The sequence below is a fragment of the Coenobita brevimanus genome, chromosome 51, assembly GCF_032717465.1.
Source record: "Coenobita brevimanus isolate Jiangsu-jjx chromosome 51, ASM3271746v2, whole genome shotgun sequence".
NCBI classification, from domain to species: Eukaryota; Metazoa; Arthropoda; class Malacostraca; order Decapoda; family Coenobitidae; genus Coenobita; species Coenobita brevimanus.
In genome coordinates, this window is record NC_137004.1 from 26,963,313 (window position 1) to 26,978,560 (window position 15,248).

Below are 15,248 nucleotides of genomic sequence, written 5' to 3' on the forward strand. Positions count from 1 at the left end.
GGTGATGCCCTGGATGTTTATCTTCAAGTTTATAAAAAAATAAAAAAAAAAAAAAAAACTTCATTTTTAGCACATGACAGGGTGGGATAAAAAAAAGATAACTGCTCAATCCATGGGTTAAGTCTGCTCCTTTAGCCCCTGAAAGACGGGTGTCCTGCATATGAGGTCCCCCCCCCCTACCACCAACACACTACCCCCACCCCTTCCACCCCCACCCCACACACCCCACTGTCCCTTCCACCTCTCACCTCCATCCTCCCACCACCCCTCACCCCAACCCCCCACACCCCCATCTCCCAACCCACCTATATCCTAGACCCCACCTTCGCTACACCCCATGCTCCTCACCCCCCACCACCCCCCATAATCCCCCCCACCACTCCCACAAACAAGTTTCAGACTATCCACTGATGAATGGAGGAAAGTGCAGTGTTGGGAGTAGTATGTGTATGTGTGTTAAGTGGAGGAGGTTGGGACAGAGAGTGAGGGAAAGGGCTGATGGGGAAGCCACAAGAACAGTAAGAGTAAGCACACGACACTTTATGTATGTCTTGTGTGTACGGTGTAAAGAAAAATGTCATTTTAGTAAAGCAGTTAACACTCTCAGCCTCCTGTGATTCATACTCAGCTAAATACAATTATATGGTGCTCGCTGCAATAGAACACTAGAGTTGTCCTAATTATGAGGGGATTAAGGGAACCAGTATTTATACTCCACCAAGATATACAACACTAGCATGGAGAACACAAACAAATGCTGGCTTGCAAACTAGCTATTTATCTGATAGACAAGCACATGTTACATTTTAAGGGAAGTCATCATGAACACAAAATTTTCTTGTGTTCCACCGAGCTCCGTTCTCTGACACACTCTTCAGCCTCTACATACGTGATATACGAGTATTCACACTTTGGCCACCCACAAACTGTGCCTTATATGTAGATCACATAACCATAACAACCACACACCACTTTACTGATACAGCGTGTACATTGCAATAGGACACTGAAGACTTGTATAGCTGACAACAGGCTGAAGAATGCTTCAACCACACTCATCACCAACAGTAACCATGAATAAAGGTACAGTGTATCCTCGTTTATCTTGGCTAATTGCTTCTGCACCTCTACCATGTTAGAGAAATTTAATTTTACTGGGACTCTTGAAACCCCCAATTTCCTTCTGTACCCCTGCCCAAAATCCACTTTCCCCTCCACTTGTGGTGCACCCTCCACTTGTGGTGCAAAATTTTTTAAACCCCCCAATTTTATCCTCCTAGAAAGCATTAATACAGTTCAGAAAATTATAAAAGAGTATTATTACAGTTAAAAGCCACATTTTATTTACCTTATGGGAGGATAAGAGGAGACACACTATGCCAGAGAGGAGGTAGAGGGGAGAACACTGGTAAAAATCCTTCAAAGTCAGTAGCACTTATAACACTTCACACATCATCATCTATGTTATCCATGGCTTATTCTTCCTGCTGGCATTGGATATCCTGTTCCTGGAGTTCAGCAGCAGCTTGTCTGGCAAAGTAGCGAGTGACAAGTAACTGTTTATGTCGACTCACTTGTTCAGTGTGCATACAAATGTCGATGTTGAAAACATTTAACATCTGCCTGATCATTTCATTTCCTCTGGAAAGTGAAGAGTCCTTATCCAAGATGATCTCCTTGAGATAATCAACTTGATTCAGAATCTGACTTAACGTCTCACTGCTGGGTTCACCTGGTGCATTTTCCTCCCTTCCTTCCTCTTGCCCTTCCCTATCCTGCTCGTCCCTGACTTGCTGTTCAACTTCCTCCATTAGTCTGTCCAATGAAGTGTCACTGACGTCCCTGACAACTTCCATCACCTCCCCAAGAGTCACCTTATCACAACCTGGCATAGCCTAAGCAGCAGACACAGCAACAGAGGTGGACTCGGCAGCTTTTTGGGTAAAAGAAATTGAGGAAGTAAGGAGGATAGGGCCTTATAAGAAAGGGGAAACAAGACCAATGAGAGTCAAGTTTACATCAGAAAGTGTAATAAATGAGATACTTAAAGTGGCCTGGAAATTAAGCAAAGAGGCGGGGATGGAAAATATTATAATAAGAAAAGATCTGAATGAAGAAGAAAGAGAAGTTTTAAAATCATTAAAGGAAGAAGTAAAGGAAAAAAATGATAAGAGGACAGAGGAAGAACGTAATACTTTTTTTTGGAGAGTATTGGATATGAAAGTAAGGAAATGGTATTTAAGGAAATAGAAGTGAAGGAAACTAGGGGGGATGGTTGTGAAAGATCAGAAGTTGAGGAAGTGGTACGGACAGAGAGTAGGAGAGAAGAGGGTATTAATAATGTCAAAAATAATTTGAAGGTGATATATACTAATGTTGATGGTTTCATATCGACAAGGATCGAAATTAATGATTTCTTGAGAGAACATGAACCTGATGTCATGTGCTTTGTAGAGACCATATTAAGAGAAGATATTGATGTTCATTTGGGAGATGGTAAATACAAACTGTGGAGAAAAGACAGAAAAGAAAAAAAGGGAGGAGGAGTGATGATAGCAGTGAAGAACAACATAAATGTAGATACTGTGGAAATGGGAGAAGGCAGGGCTGAAGTGATATATATGAAATTAGAAACTGGAGAGAATGTTAAGAGAGATATGGTGGTAGTGTATGTTCCCCCAAAGACGAGAGCATGGAAGGATGACGAATACCATGAGATGTTGTCAGATATGGCTAGCTACTTGCAAAAAATAATTGAGAAAAGCAATAATATAATTTTGGTGGGTGACTTTAATTGTAAAGAGGTGAACTGGGAGGAATGGTACTCGGGAGGCGGCGAGGATTCGTGGGGCACTATGTTATTAAATATAATAATGAATAATGTGATGACGCAGTGGGTCAAAGAAGAGACACGGTTTCGAGGTGAGGACACACCAGCAAGGTTAGATTTACTGTTCACCAAAGAACCCGATGTAATAGAATCATTGGAATATCTCTGTCCTATGGGAAAAAGTGATCACGTGGTCATTGAGTTCCAGATGTTAATAGGAAACGTCGAGCCAAGAGACGAGCTTCATAGACAGGGAAGATACAACTTTGGCAAAGCAAATTTTACAGGATTGAGAAACTTTTTTGAAAATGCGGATTGGAGAAAATTCAGAGAAACAAGAGAGATACAGAGGAAGTGGGATATCTTTCTAGACCTCTATAATTTGGGAGTGAAAAAATTTGTACCAAGAGTAAGAGGGAAAGAAAACAGGAAAAAGGAGTGGTTTAATAGAAGGTGTATGATAGCCAAAAAAGAGAGAGATAAGGCGTGGAACAATTGGAGAAAGAGAGGTAACGACAGAACAAAGGAAGAATATAAAAGAACAAGAAACGAATACACAAGAATACGTAGGGAAGAAGAAAGGAATTTTGAAAAAGGTATAATTGACAAATGCAAGGATGAACCCAAACTGTTTTATAGATTTGTTAATGGCAAACTGAAACAAAAGGAAGGAATCACCAAGCTGAAAGTAGATGGAGAGGTCTTTAAGGATGCGGCAATGCAAGCAGAAATAATGAACAAACGTTTCCAGTCAGTTTTCACTAAAGAAAAGGAGCTTGTGGAAGGGGAGGGAGTGATTAGAAATGTTCCGGTGATGAAAGATATAAAAGTGGAGGTGCAGGAAGTGTATAAATTACTGGAATGTAAGGAAAGCCCCAGGACCTGATGGAATTTCTAATTGGGTACTGAAGGAATGCAGAGAACAACTGGCGGATAAAATTCACAGCTTAATTGTATGCTCACTGGAAGAGGGGAAAGTGCCAAAAGAATGGAAGAGGGCAAATGTGGTACCAATTTACAAGGGAGGAAACAGGGAAGAACCCCTGAATTATAGACCAGTGTCTCTAACCAGCATGGTCGCAAAATTGTGTGAGAGAATCCTGAAAGACAGATGGATAAAATATCTGGAAGAGATGAATATTTTGGCTGAATGTCAGTTTGGATTTAGAAGTGGAAGGTCATGTGTTTCAAACTTGTTGAGCTTTTACTCAAGAGTGATTGATGTGGTACAGGAGAGAGATGGTTGGGTGGATTGTGTGTACTTAGACTTAGAGAAGGCCTTTGACAAGGTACCTCATAAGAGACTAATATGGAAACTAGAATATATAGGAGGACTAAAGGGGAAACTTCTGGAATGGATGAGAGACTTTTTGAGAGACAGACAAATGAGGACAGTAATAAAGGAAAAGATGTCTGGATGGAGGGAAGTAACAAGTGGAGTCCCTCAAGGCTCAGTGTTGGCGCCAGTAATGTTCCTGATTTACGTAAATGATATGGTAGATGGAGTGAACAGTTATGCGAGTCTGTTTGCTGATGATGTAAAGATCTTGAGGAAGATAGAGGTTGAGGAGGATTGTAAAATACTGCAGGAGGATTTGGATAGGATACACAATTGGAGCCGGATGTGGGAAATGAAATTTAATGTAAAGAAATGTAAAATATTGGAAATGGGTAAAAGTACCAGGAGAGCATCACTGAATTATTTTTTGGGTAATGAATTAATCACAAAAAGGAGAGAAGAGAAAGATTTGGGAGTGCTGGTCCAAGATAGTTTGTCACCAGAAAAGCACATTAACAAGATAGTTGGAGAGACTTATAAGCTCTTGACTAACATAAGAGTAGCATTTCATTATATGGATGAGGAAATGATGAAAAAATTGATAGTGGCCATGATCCGCCCCAGGTTAGAATATGCAGCGGTAGTGTGGTGCCCACACAAAAAGAAAGATATAAACAAGATTGAGAGAATACAAAGAACAGCAACCAAGATGGTCCCCAGTCTGACAGACATGTCATACAGAGAGAGGCTGGAAAAACTGGATTTGTCTTCGTTAGAGGAAAGGAGAAAGAGGGGAGACATGATTGCGGTGTTCAGGACCATGGTGGGAGTAGATAAAATTGACAAAGAAGATCTGTTTGTATGGGATAAGAGAGCAACAAGAGGACATGGAATGAAATTGAAAAAGTCAAGCTGCTTGAAGGATATCAAGAAATATAGCTTTCCTTACAGAAGTATAGACTTATGGAATAGCCTGGACAAAGAGATCGTCCAGTCAAAAAACTTAAACGAGTTTAAAGTTAAATTCGACTTATTGAGAAACAGCGACAGAAACCCACGAGCATAGTACATTCCGTGTATATCACAATTAGGTATATTCTTAAATATTTGGAATGACTTAGACAAAGAGGTGGTGCATGAGAAAAACATTCATGTGTGTAAAGGTAGACTTGATAAATGTGGATATGGAGACAGGACAACACGAGCATTGCTCAATTCCTGTATACTACAAATAGGTAAATACATTGCCAAGCGTGGTTAATGGTGGTTATGATTCATCTCATCACCCCCTGCCCGGTTCAAATAACCATGTTAGCTTTGTCAACGGCCATGTTAGAAGCAATAGTGCTTCCAGAAAATTGTACCGTGTTAGACCATTTTCGTGTTAACGAAGACCGTGTTAGACCATTTTCGTGTTAACGAAGACCGTGTTAGACGAGGATAGACTGTACTCCTCTCACAGCGTTCATTTAATTTTGTTTATAAAGGCTTCAAAGTGCTTGCATGCGTCAGTCATGGTCACATAACTACAGCTTTCCATGCAGCTCGAGCTCTGGCAGCCTCCTTAGTCAGTTCCTTATCCCAGAGGTCACACACTATGACCTCATCCCAGGTCTTTTTCAGTCTGCCTCTCGCAACCCCACCTTCGGCATTCACACTTCTCACTTTCTGCACCCATTTGTTATCCCCCAGCTTCTCCACATGCCCAAACCATCTCAGTCTACTCCTCTTCATCAGTACACCAATACATGGCAATGTCCATGTGCCACACACACTCTTCACCAAGATCCTTTAAGTGACTATGACATGAAGGTCCATGGGGTTACACATGACACCAAGATCCTTGGAGTGCCATGTGACACCAAGATCCTTGGAGTGCCATGTGACACTAAGATCCTTGGAGTTACATATGACACCAAGATTCTTGGAGTTACTTGACACCAAGATCCTTGGAGCAACATATGACACCAGGATCCTTGGAGTAATGTATATCGCCGAGATCCTTGAAGTGGTGTTACACCAAGATCCTTGGAGTGACATGAAACCAAAATCCTTAGAGTGACATGACACCAAGATCCTTGTAGTGACATATGACACCAAGATCTTTGGAGTGACATGACACCAAGATCCTTGAAGTTACATATGACACCAAGATCCTTGGAGTGTCATATGACACCAGAATCCTTGGAGTGACATGACACCAGACTCCCATTCAGGGACCAAGTACAAGACATCAAGAGGCAGTGCACCTCCAAACTCAGTGCACTTGGGGCAACTACAGGTTCAGACTTAGGGAACTAAAAGAAACACTTACCTTACTCTACAAACAGTACAGTTGACAAGTGATGTCCTGTGCCTCCCCAGCCTGGACTTCCATCATATCAAATACCACACCTTGAAAATCATACAGAACAATACCCAACACATCACCACTGGCTGCACCAAAACCACACCCATAGCCTACTTACACTTTGAAATTAAAGTCCTCCCTGTCAGAAACCACACCCACAGTTCACTTACACTCTGAAATTAAAGTCCTCTCTGTCAGAGACTACAGTGATGTAAGAGGCATCTAATTCTCTGAAGAAGGCTGTGCTAATACACAACACCCCTGTCACTACGTGACAGAGTGACACAGCACCCCTAGGCACAAAAAACAGTTACCACACAGATGCTGTCAATCCCTCAAAGCAGTGGTTCTCAAACTTTTTCAGCCCCTATACCCCAAGTTCAATATCATATCAACCTGATACCCCTTCCCTAATATCATTACTCCTTTCACGTTCATTTTTCTTAATAAGACTGTGTCTGTGCTTTGTTTTTATGTATAACAGAGCGGAGAACCCAGTCTCGCATACAAAAAATACAAAAAATTGTTCAATTTTTTTCAAGATGCCTTGCTGGAGACCCCCTAGAACCCATTTTGATACCCCCTAGGGGTGTTGAGGCACTACTTTAAGAACACCTCTACAACAGTATCCCTCCTCTGGACATCCCAACACTACCAATGAAGAGAGACCTACATACACACTTCACACACAAGGCAATACAACACCTTAATCAGAACACAGTATTACAAGCCCCCCTCCTGACATCTGTCAGAAGAGTCCTTAAATAGATATGATGGCATTAGCCTAGCAAGCTTAGATCAGGACATCACCCCATCCACCTTAGCTACCAACTTAGATGATGTGTGTCATACATGTAGAATGGGCCCACACAACACACATAATGGAGCACTGCACAGCACATACCACACTAAGATGCAGACACACCACCAATGTAGGGAATCTGTGAGACAACCCCATAAGTTTTTTTTTTTTTTTTTCCCACAGCCCAGTAGTCCTTCAACATATACATCTTCATACCCCCAAAAGGATTTGAACCTGGGTCCATTAAGACTACAGGCCACCTCCCTACTGATTCGGCCACTGTCTCCCCTTGTGATTGATGGGACCGCTCTGCTTGGTGAAGAGTGGTTGAGCAACAACAATAAGGCTCATACTTTGCAGGTAGACAAAATCACCTGGTGTCAAGTGGAAAAATATACTTTACTCGTTTTACTAACCTGGTCTAATGTTGCTATCTATCCATCCTGAATGCAGAGTTATAACAAGCGATTACCAGTAACACAAGAATATGATGCTAGTTACCAGAAAGTGCTACGGAAGACCTGTAAAGACGTAGTATTGTGTTTCTGCCACTGACCTTTGAAATAAGCTACAAAAGAATAAAAATCTAGGCCAATTTAGTGTGAAAAATGTATCGTTATCCCGATCAGAATAAGGTTAATAATCTCAGGAATATTGCATTCTGAGTTAACCACAAGTCGTATTCTAGGTGGCATAGGCAGGGTTGGGAGAAAATCACAGATTTTTTTTTTTAATAAAGATTTTTAATTTAAACTGGATTTTTTTTTTAAATTTAACCCATAGACATACCAGTGACGACCTGTGTCATCATGCATTTGTCAACCTCTGATGTCAGTATGACGATTTTGCTCGTCATCAGATGTAATCTCTAAAGAAATATTTAGGGAGTCATCATTTTTGTTGGATGACGGGCAAAAGTGGGTGAAGCTAAGCCTGCCACAGCCGGTGCGTGCGTGCTCATGCACTGCCATTTTCATCTATCTCAGCAGGCACACCCCACTCACCGACTATTCCATCCACCTTCACATTCCCTACTTTACCATTCATATCACCAATCAAAAACACTCTCTCATTCCTTCCAAACTTTTTCATGCACACTTCCACATTTGTCCTGAACTCTTCTCTCACTCTGCTAGCACGATCTTGCGTTGGCGCATACACACACACACAATCGCCCACATTTGTATTCCAACTTTCAACTTGACCCACACAATCCTTGACCCAACTGATCCATACTGTCTTATGCTCTTCTTCCATCTTTTACTCACAACTATACATACTCCTTCCTTTGCCCTCTCATTCTCACCTACTCCTGCGCATACACCCCATCCATACTCCCAGTCTCTCACACTTTCTCCTCTCCATTTTGTTTCAGTTATTCCACATCCACTTTCGCACCCTCAAGCACCTGGACAATCTCTCTCTCTTTCACCTCATCATTCGCTTCTCTTACATTCAATGTACCCATTACCAAGTCCTTTGTCCGGTCCTGGGTCATCATCGTTTGGTCAGTCCTTGTCCGAGGCTTCTTTTTTGTTTTTTTAGTTAGTTGTTTTCCGGGGAGGGGCACTAACCCTCCGCCAACCCTTTTTGATCCCGGTAATCCTTCTGCTAGATCATCATTGTTACCTTCTTTATCCACTGTTGACCCCTCGTGACCCACATCCAATTCTTCAAGCATTTCCTTGACGTATGCCAGTACTTGGTCCTTCTGCTCTTGTAATGAAAGCCAGTCCAGTTTGAACCAAGGATCCAAAAAAAGCCGCCACTTGAACATCTCTCATTTCCTTGTATGGATCCAAACTTTTCTTCACAGTGTAATAGCACTTTAGCCAGTTGTTCACAGTACTGTAATTCCATATTGTGAATTAGATTCTCCAGTGAGTGTTGAAGTCCCTGAATCATCGGTCCAATAGCAGTTATGGTCATCTTCTGTCCCTCCACAACTTTCGTGGCCTCATGAATAGGTTCGAGGAAAATTACAAGCACTTTTAAGGCAGAAATCCCCACTGGCATGATTTACTTACTCCTCTGCTTTCTCTGGGACAGAAGATCAGTTGCATTATTCACCTCTACAGGGTTCACTTTTGGTGAGTGTAGCCTATACACTGTATATATACTGTACATGGCTAGTGTGGGAGTGATCGCCCTCTACCTACACAGATCAAAAGCCCTCGGGAGCAGGGGGGTGGTTGCTTTCTCAGGCAGAGGAACTCCTTTAGAGTGAAATGGCTGGGAAGCATGCCGGCACGTGACTGGCTACAGCATAGCTGGGTCTTTCGGGTGTGGGCAATCAGGCAAGTTAGCTGCCTACTGCGACTGCAACACAATGGCGAGGTGTTCAGGAAGTTAGCCAAAGAAACCTTGATGGACTCTGAAAGAACAATAATGGCCCCCAGTCCCGTGCAGCCCTTAAATGGGCAGGGGGTGCTAAGAATCTCACGGTTGCCTCAATTACAATCTAATTCCTTTGTCAATGCAAAAAATACAATTAAAATTGGTAACTGGAATGTGAGAGCGCTAAATTATGACTGTAAAATCGATGAGTTAGTGAAGGTTTTTCAAAATTACGGACTTGATATTTGTGCTCTGACAGAAACTAGATTAACTGGAGTCGATAAGTTGGATTTGGAGGATGGTATACGTTTATTGATATCTGGTCGACAGGACGGAATGCATTATCAGGGAGTAGGGTTGTTGCTGGGTTGTAAGGCAAATAAGGCTTTATGTGAGTGGGATCCTATAGATGAGCGATTGTTATACGCACGGTTTAAATCAAACCATGGCAACATCAGTCTGTTTGTGTGTTATGCACCTACTAATGATGCACTCGATGAAAGGAAAGACACATTTTATGAAAAGTTGCAAGAAGGAGTAGGAAGGGTACCTAGACATGATGTTTTGATCTGCGTTGGAGACTTTAATGCAGTAATGGGCTGTTCAAATGAGGGATTTGAGGCATGTATGGGTAAGATGGGAGTTGGTAGTAGGATGAGTGAAAACGGAGTGAGGTTTGGAAGCTTCTGTCTAGCAAATGACTTAGTCATCGGGGGCACACTCTTTCAGCATTGCAATATACACAAGACAACTTGGGTGTCGCCGTGTGGAAAATATAAAAATCAGATTGATCACATCGCTATCAGTAGGAGGCATAGAAGTTCTCTGCTAGATGTTCATGTTAAACGGGGAGCGGATATTGGTAGTGACCATCAACTCAGCATTGCAAAAATAAGGTTTAAACTTAAAAATCAGAAGAAGGAAAAATCTGGTGTTGGTAGATACGATATTGTTAAGCTTAGAAGGGAAGGAGAAGAAAAGGAGGAATTCAGATTAGAATGCAGAAATAGGTTTTTGGTGTTGGAAACGTTGGAAGAGGGGGAGAGAAGTGTAGATGAGATGTGGGAGGATGTGAACAAAGTTTTGCATGAGACTGCTGAATGTACGATTGGAAGGAGACATAGCTTCAGGAGAAAGAAATGGATATCAGAGGAAACGTGGGATATGATAAAAAAGAGGGGTGAGGCTAAATTGAGGAGTGAGATGCAATGCGTTGATGAACGAGAAATTGAATTAGCAAGAGCTGCGTACTGGAGTTTGAATTCAGAAGTAAGAAGGTTAGCTAGGAGAGATAAAAGAAGATGTGTGGATGAAAAGGTTGCAGAGACTGAAATCTTAATAAACAAAAATGATGGACAGAGTCAAAGAATAGCATATGAATCGATTAGAGAACTGAGTGGTAATGCAGGTAAACGCAAGGAAATACCAGTTAGAGACAGGGAAGGAAATTTATTGACCAAAGATGGAGATATTAAAAATAGATGGAAAGAGCATTTTGAGACAGTTCTTAATAGACCAATACCACCAGAAGAGGATATACCGTCTGCTCAGGAAGATTTAAATATAGAAACAGGAGAGTTGAGGCTTGCAGAAGTGGGGAAAGCAGTAAAACAGTTAAAGAATAATAAGGCACCAGGGGAGGATGGTTTATTTCCGGAAATGTTTAAAGTGGAGGGGGATAGATTAATAATGATCTTGACCAAGCTATTCAATAAGATATGGGTGACGGGGTTACTACCATCAGTTTGGAAGAATGGTGTAATTGTTAAAGTTCCGAAGAAGGGAGACCTGAGTGAATGTGGTAATTGGAGGGGAATCTCTTTGTCACCGATAACTTTGAAAGTTTTCAGTAGAGTGTTGTTAAATAGGTTGGAGCCGGTGGTTGAGGGTATTCTGAGGGATGAACAGGCTGGTTTTAGAAAGGGACGTGGTTGCAATGATCAGATCTTTATAGTTAGGCATTTGATGCAGCAAGTTAATGAAATGAGAGTACCGTTAAGTCTTTGTTTTGTTGATTTTGAAAAGGCTTTTGATAGTGTTTCGAGAAAGACTATGGGGAAGATCATGAGACATTATGGAATACCAGAGGAGTTTGTGAGGGTCATTATGAACATGCATGAGGACACATTTTGTAAAGTGATGGTTGATGGTTGTCTTAGTGATTCGTTCGAAGTCAAGTCCGGAGTAATTCAAGGTAGTGTTCTATCGCCTTTACTATTTATATTGGTCATTGATTACATTATGAAACGCGTTGGAACAGAAACCGGTGCAGGTATACTTTGGGGAAAGAACAGGAAACTTTTGGATTTAGATTATGCAGATGATATAGTTTTGATTTGTGATGGCCCAGAAGAGATGCAGAGAGTGTTGGACTGTTTGGTGAGTGAAGGTCGCAAGGTGGGTTTGGTTATTAATTGTGGAAAAACTGAAATAATCAATATGAATATGGAAAATGCGCAGGAATGTGTAATTGGAGGTATGGTTGTAAAGCAAGTTGATAGGTTTAAATATTTAGGTACTTATTTAGCCAAGGATGGTTCTTTGAACTTTGAATTCGAGGAAAGGTTAAAGAAGGCTAATCAGGCAATGGGAATGCTTAAAAATATTTGGAATAATAACAATTTCTCTGTGCATACAAAAATCAAACTTTATAAGGTAATGGTTAGGAGTATCTTAATTTATGGACACGAGTCTTGGTACAGCACAGTGACTATGGAAAATAAATTCTTGGTGTTTGAAAATAAAGCACTTAGAAGAATATTAGGAGTTAAGTGGTGGGAAAAGATACCAAATAGTAGAATTAGAGAAATAACGGGAGTGCAGCCGATCGATGAATATGTTAGATTCTCACGATGGAAGTGGCTAGGACATGTGTATAGGAGACAGGGAATAGTACGAGGTATACCAGGGTGGGTGGCACTTGGTAGGAGAGGTAGAGGAAGGCCAAAAGAGACGTGGGTGAGGACAATGAGACGGGAAGCTGGAGATGAGTGTTGGGGAGATCTTGAGGAGTTAGCACAAGATAGGATGTGGTGGTGTGAGTTCATCGAGGTCCTATGCATCCCCGAGGGTGCCACAGGAAATGATTGATTGATTGACAGGGTTCATGAGTATAGATTTCACCATTTTCAACAGTGAAGTCTATCATGTCACATTTTGAGTCTGGAGAACAATTCCTTTAGATCTAAGGTACGGAGCAGCTACTGTTGATTTCCAGGGCCGTAACCAGGACTTGAAAACAGACGAGGCGAACACAGCCCTACAAGGGGGGTTCGAGGGCATGCTTCCCCGGATTTTTTTTTTTTTTTTTTTTTAGCCCTAGCACCAAATAATCCAATTACAGGTGAATCTGAACAAATTTAAATTAAGTAACTCTGAAAATTTCAAAAATGTTGCTACAGTTGTATGTTTTTATTAACACCATCTGAGATGCCCCTTCCCACGGGAAACCCAGGGAAGGCTGTCGCAACACCAACCCCACGAAGGACCCACGGCCCCACACTCACCCCAGGAGGAGACCACGGGGGGGGGGGCGTGTAGAGAGAGCATCAGACCCGACCGAGGTGGTCCTAGGTGTCCCATGGCCCTGCGCCCCACTTCCTCCCAACACGGGCACCAGCAGGAAAGGAGTCCCGGCCAACTACATGCCAGCCCTCGCCAGGATCGGGGTGGGACTTGTCTCTGCACAGTCTCAAGCAGCACTGTGGTAACAGCCACTGTACGAACCAGGGAAGGGATGGCCACTATACGCCCTTCAGCTGTTACCCCCTGCAGCCCCGCAGTTACGGCCACTGTACGTGCGTCGGCTGGGGTCACCCCTGGAACCAACCCTGCAGTGACAGCCAGTGTACACACCGGGCAGGACGTGATGGCCACTGTACATGCATCGGCTGGTAAACCAGGCAGAGGCAGAATTGCGGTGATGGCCACTGTACGCACCAGGGAATTACGGCCATTCTACACCCTTCGTCTGCCTCCCCAGGGAACAGCACTGTGGTGACGGCCACTGTACGCACCGGGCAGGAGGTGACGGCCACTGTATGCACTTTGGCTGTTACCTCTAGGGCTTATGGAACTGGGGTGATGGCCACTGTACACACTGGGGAAGGGAAGGCCACTGTACGTCCTTCATCCACAGCCCCTGAGACTACCCCTTTGGAGGAAGTCCCTGGCTCGGCCCACCACCCCTCCGGAGGCAGAGTGAGATGTCTCTCTTCATCTTCTCACAGGTGCAGTCCCCCAGAGGAGTTACAGATCGAGAAGTGGTGGTGAGGGCCTCTCCCGAGCCTGGGGATCCACACTCTACAGGCCGCCCCTGGACGATGCCCACCACTGACGGATGCCACGAGGAAGGAACGCTGCAGGCAGCTCCTGACGGTGGTCCAACCCTGTGGAGACCATAGCTCTCAAACACCCAGGGGCATCCCCAGGACTCCGGGGTGGGGCCTCCCGAGCCCCACCCACAGACGACCCTCTTCCAGGAGCAGGTGAAGGCAGGCAAGCCTGTTGGCCCTGTTCGGCCCCAGTCCAGAGGGCCACCTACCAGGTCAAAGCTCCACCAGGAAAGGGCCTCCCTGCATGCCAACCAGCAGCCCCCTCCAGACGACATCACCCTTGGCATTAGTTCTGTGCCCCCTACGGGAGGGCACACCTGAAGAGCTACCTCCCATGCCTGGGTGCCACCTGTAATCAGCCCAGTCCCCAGCAGCCTGGGCCAAGCCTGACAGTGTCCCTATTAACCTGCACATATATGTCATTGTATTATATTGTAAAGGATTGTAACTAAGGCAATATATGTGTAAGGTTGGTCTGCCAAGTTTTTATGTACTTTTCCTCTTGTAAGTGTATTCTAGTTCCGGTCTCGAAAGAGAACCCCGCTCAGTAGCTAGTGTTCTTAGGACGAGAAGTCGACCTAAAAACACCTAGCATAACACAAGGTACTTTTGGTCATTTGCTGAAGTTGAAATACCCATGCGGTGGGGTAAGCCAGACACCACCACCCCGGGAGAACAGAACGGGGGGGCGATACCCACCCCACCAGAAGATGACAGGGAGGCTGGCTCACCTGTCATACCTTCCAGGCAAGAGCATCTTATCTCCCTCACGACCCGACGCCCCTCTTCTCCACAGCCAGACCACCTGGCAGTGTACAGGAAAAGTACACTACACTCCAGCGGAGGGAATGGTCATTGGAATCGGGGTGGGACTTGCAGTGGCAAGATCCCAAGCAGACCCTCGGACGCCAAGTCCCCTGGATCAGCCTTCTTTTTAACAGAGGACTCAGGAGGAGCCTCAAGGGCTGCTATTCCCCCAAAGGGGCAGCAGCACAGTATCACCCACCAGGGATACTGTGGGTGGAAGGACTGTCAGTTTGCCACCCTCTGCCAACCCCCTTTGGAGGACAGCACATCGGCACATCCATCAGACGACCCTTGCTGGCATCCCCAAGGAGGAAGACGGGCCCTGGGGTACTCTCTGCCAGAGGTACCACACAGGACAAGACATCTCCGTCCCCGAGTGCTGTCTCCAGGACAGGAATCCCAGACCCTAGAGCCGGAGAGCAGCCTCTGTCGGAGCTGTGGCCATAGCCGGGCATATCCATCGGGCACCTTCTCCCCACTGCCAAGACTACAGCCAGAGAGCAGCCTCC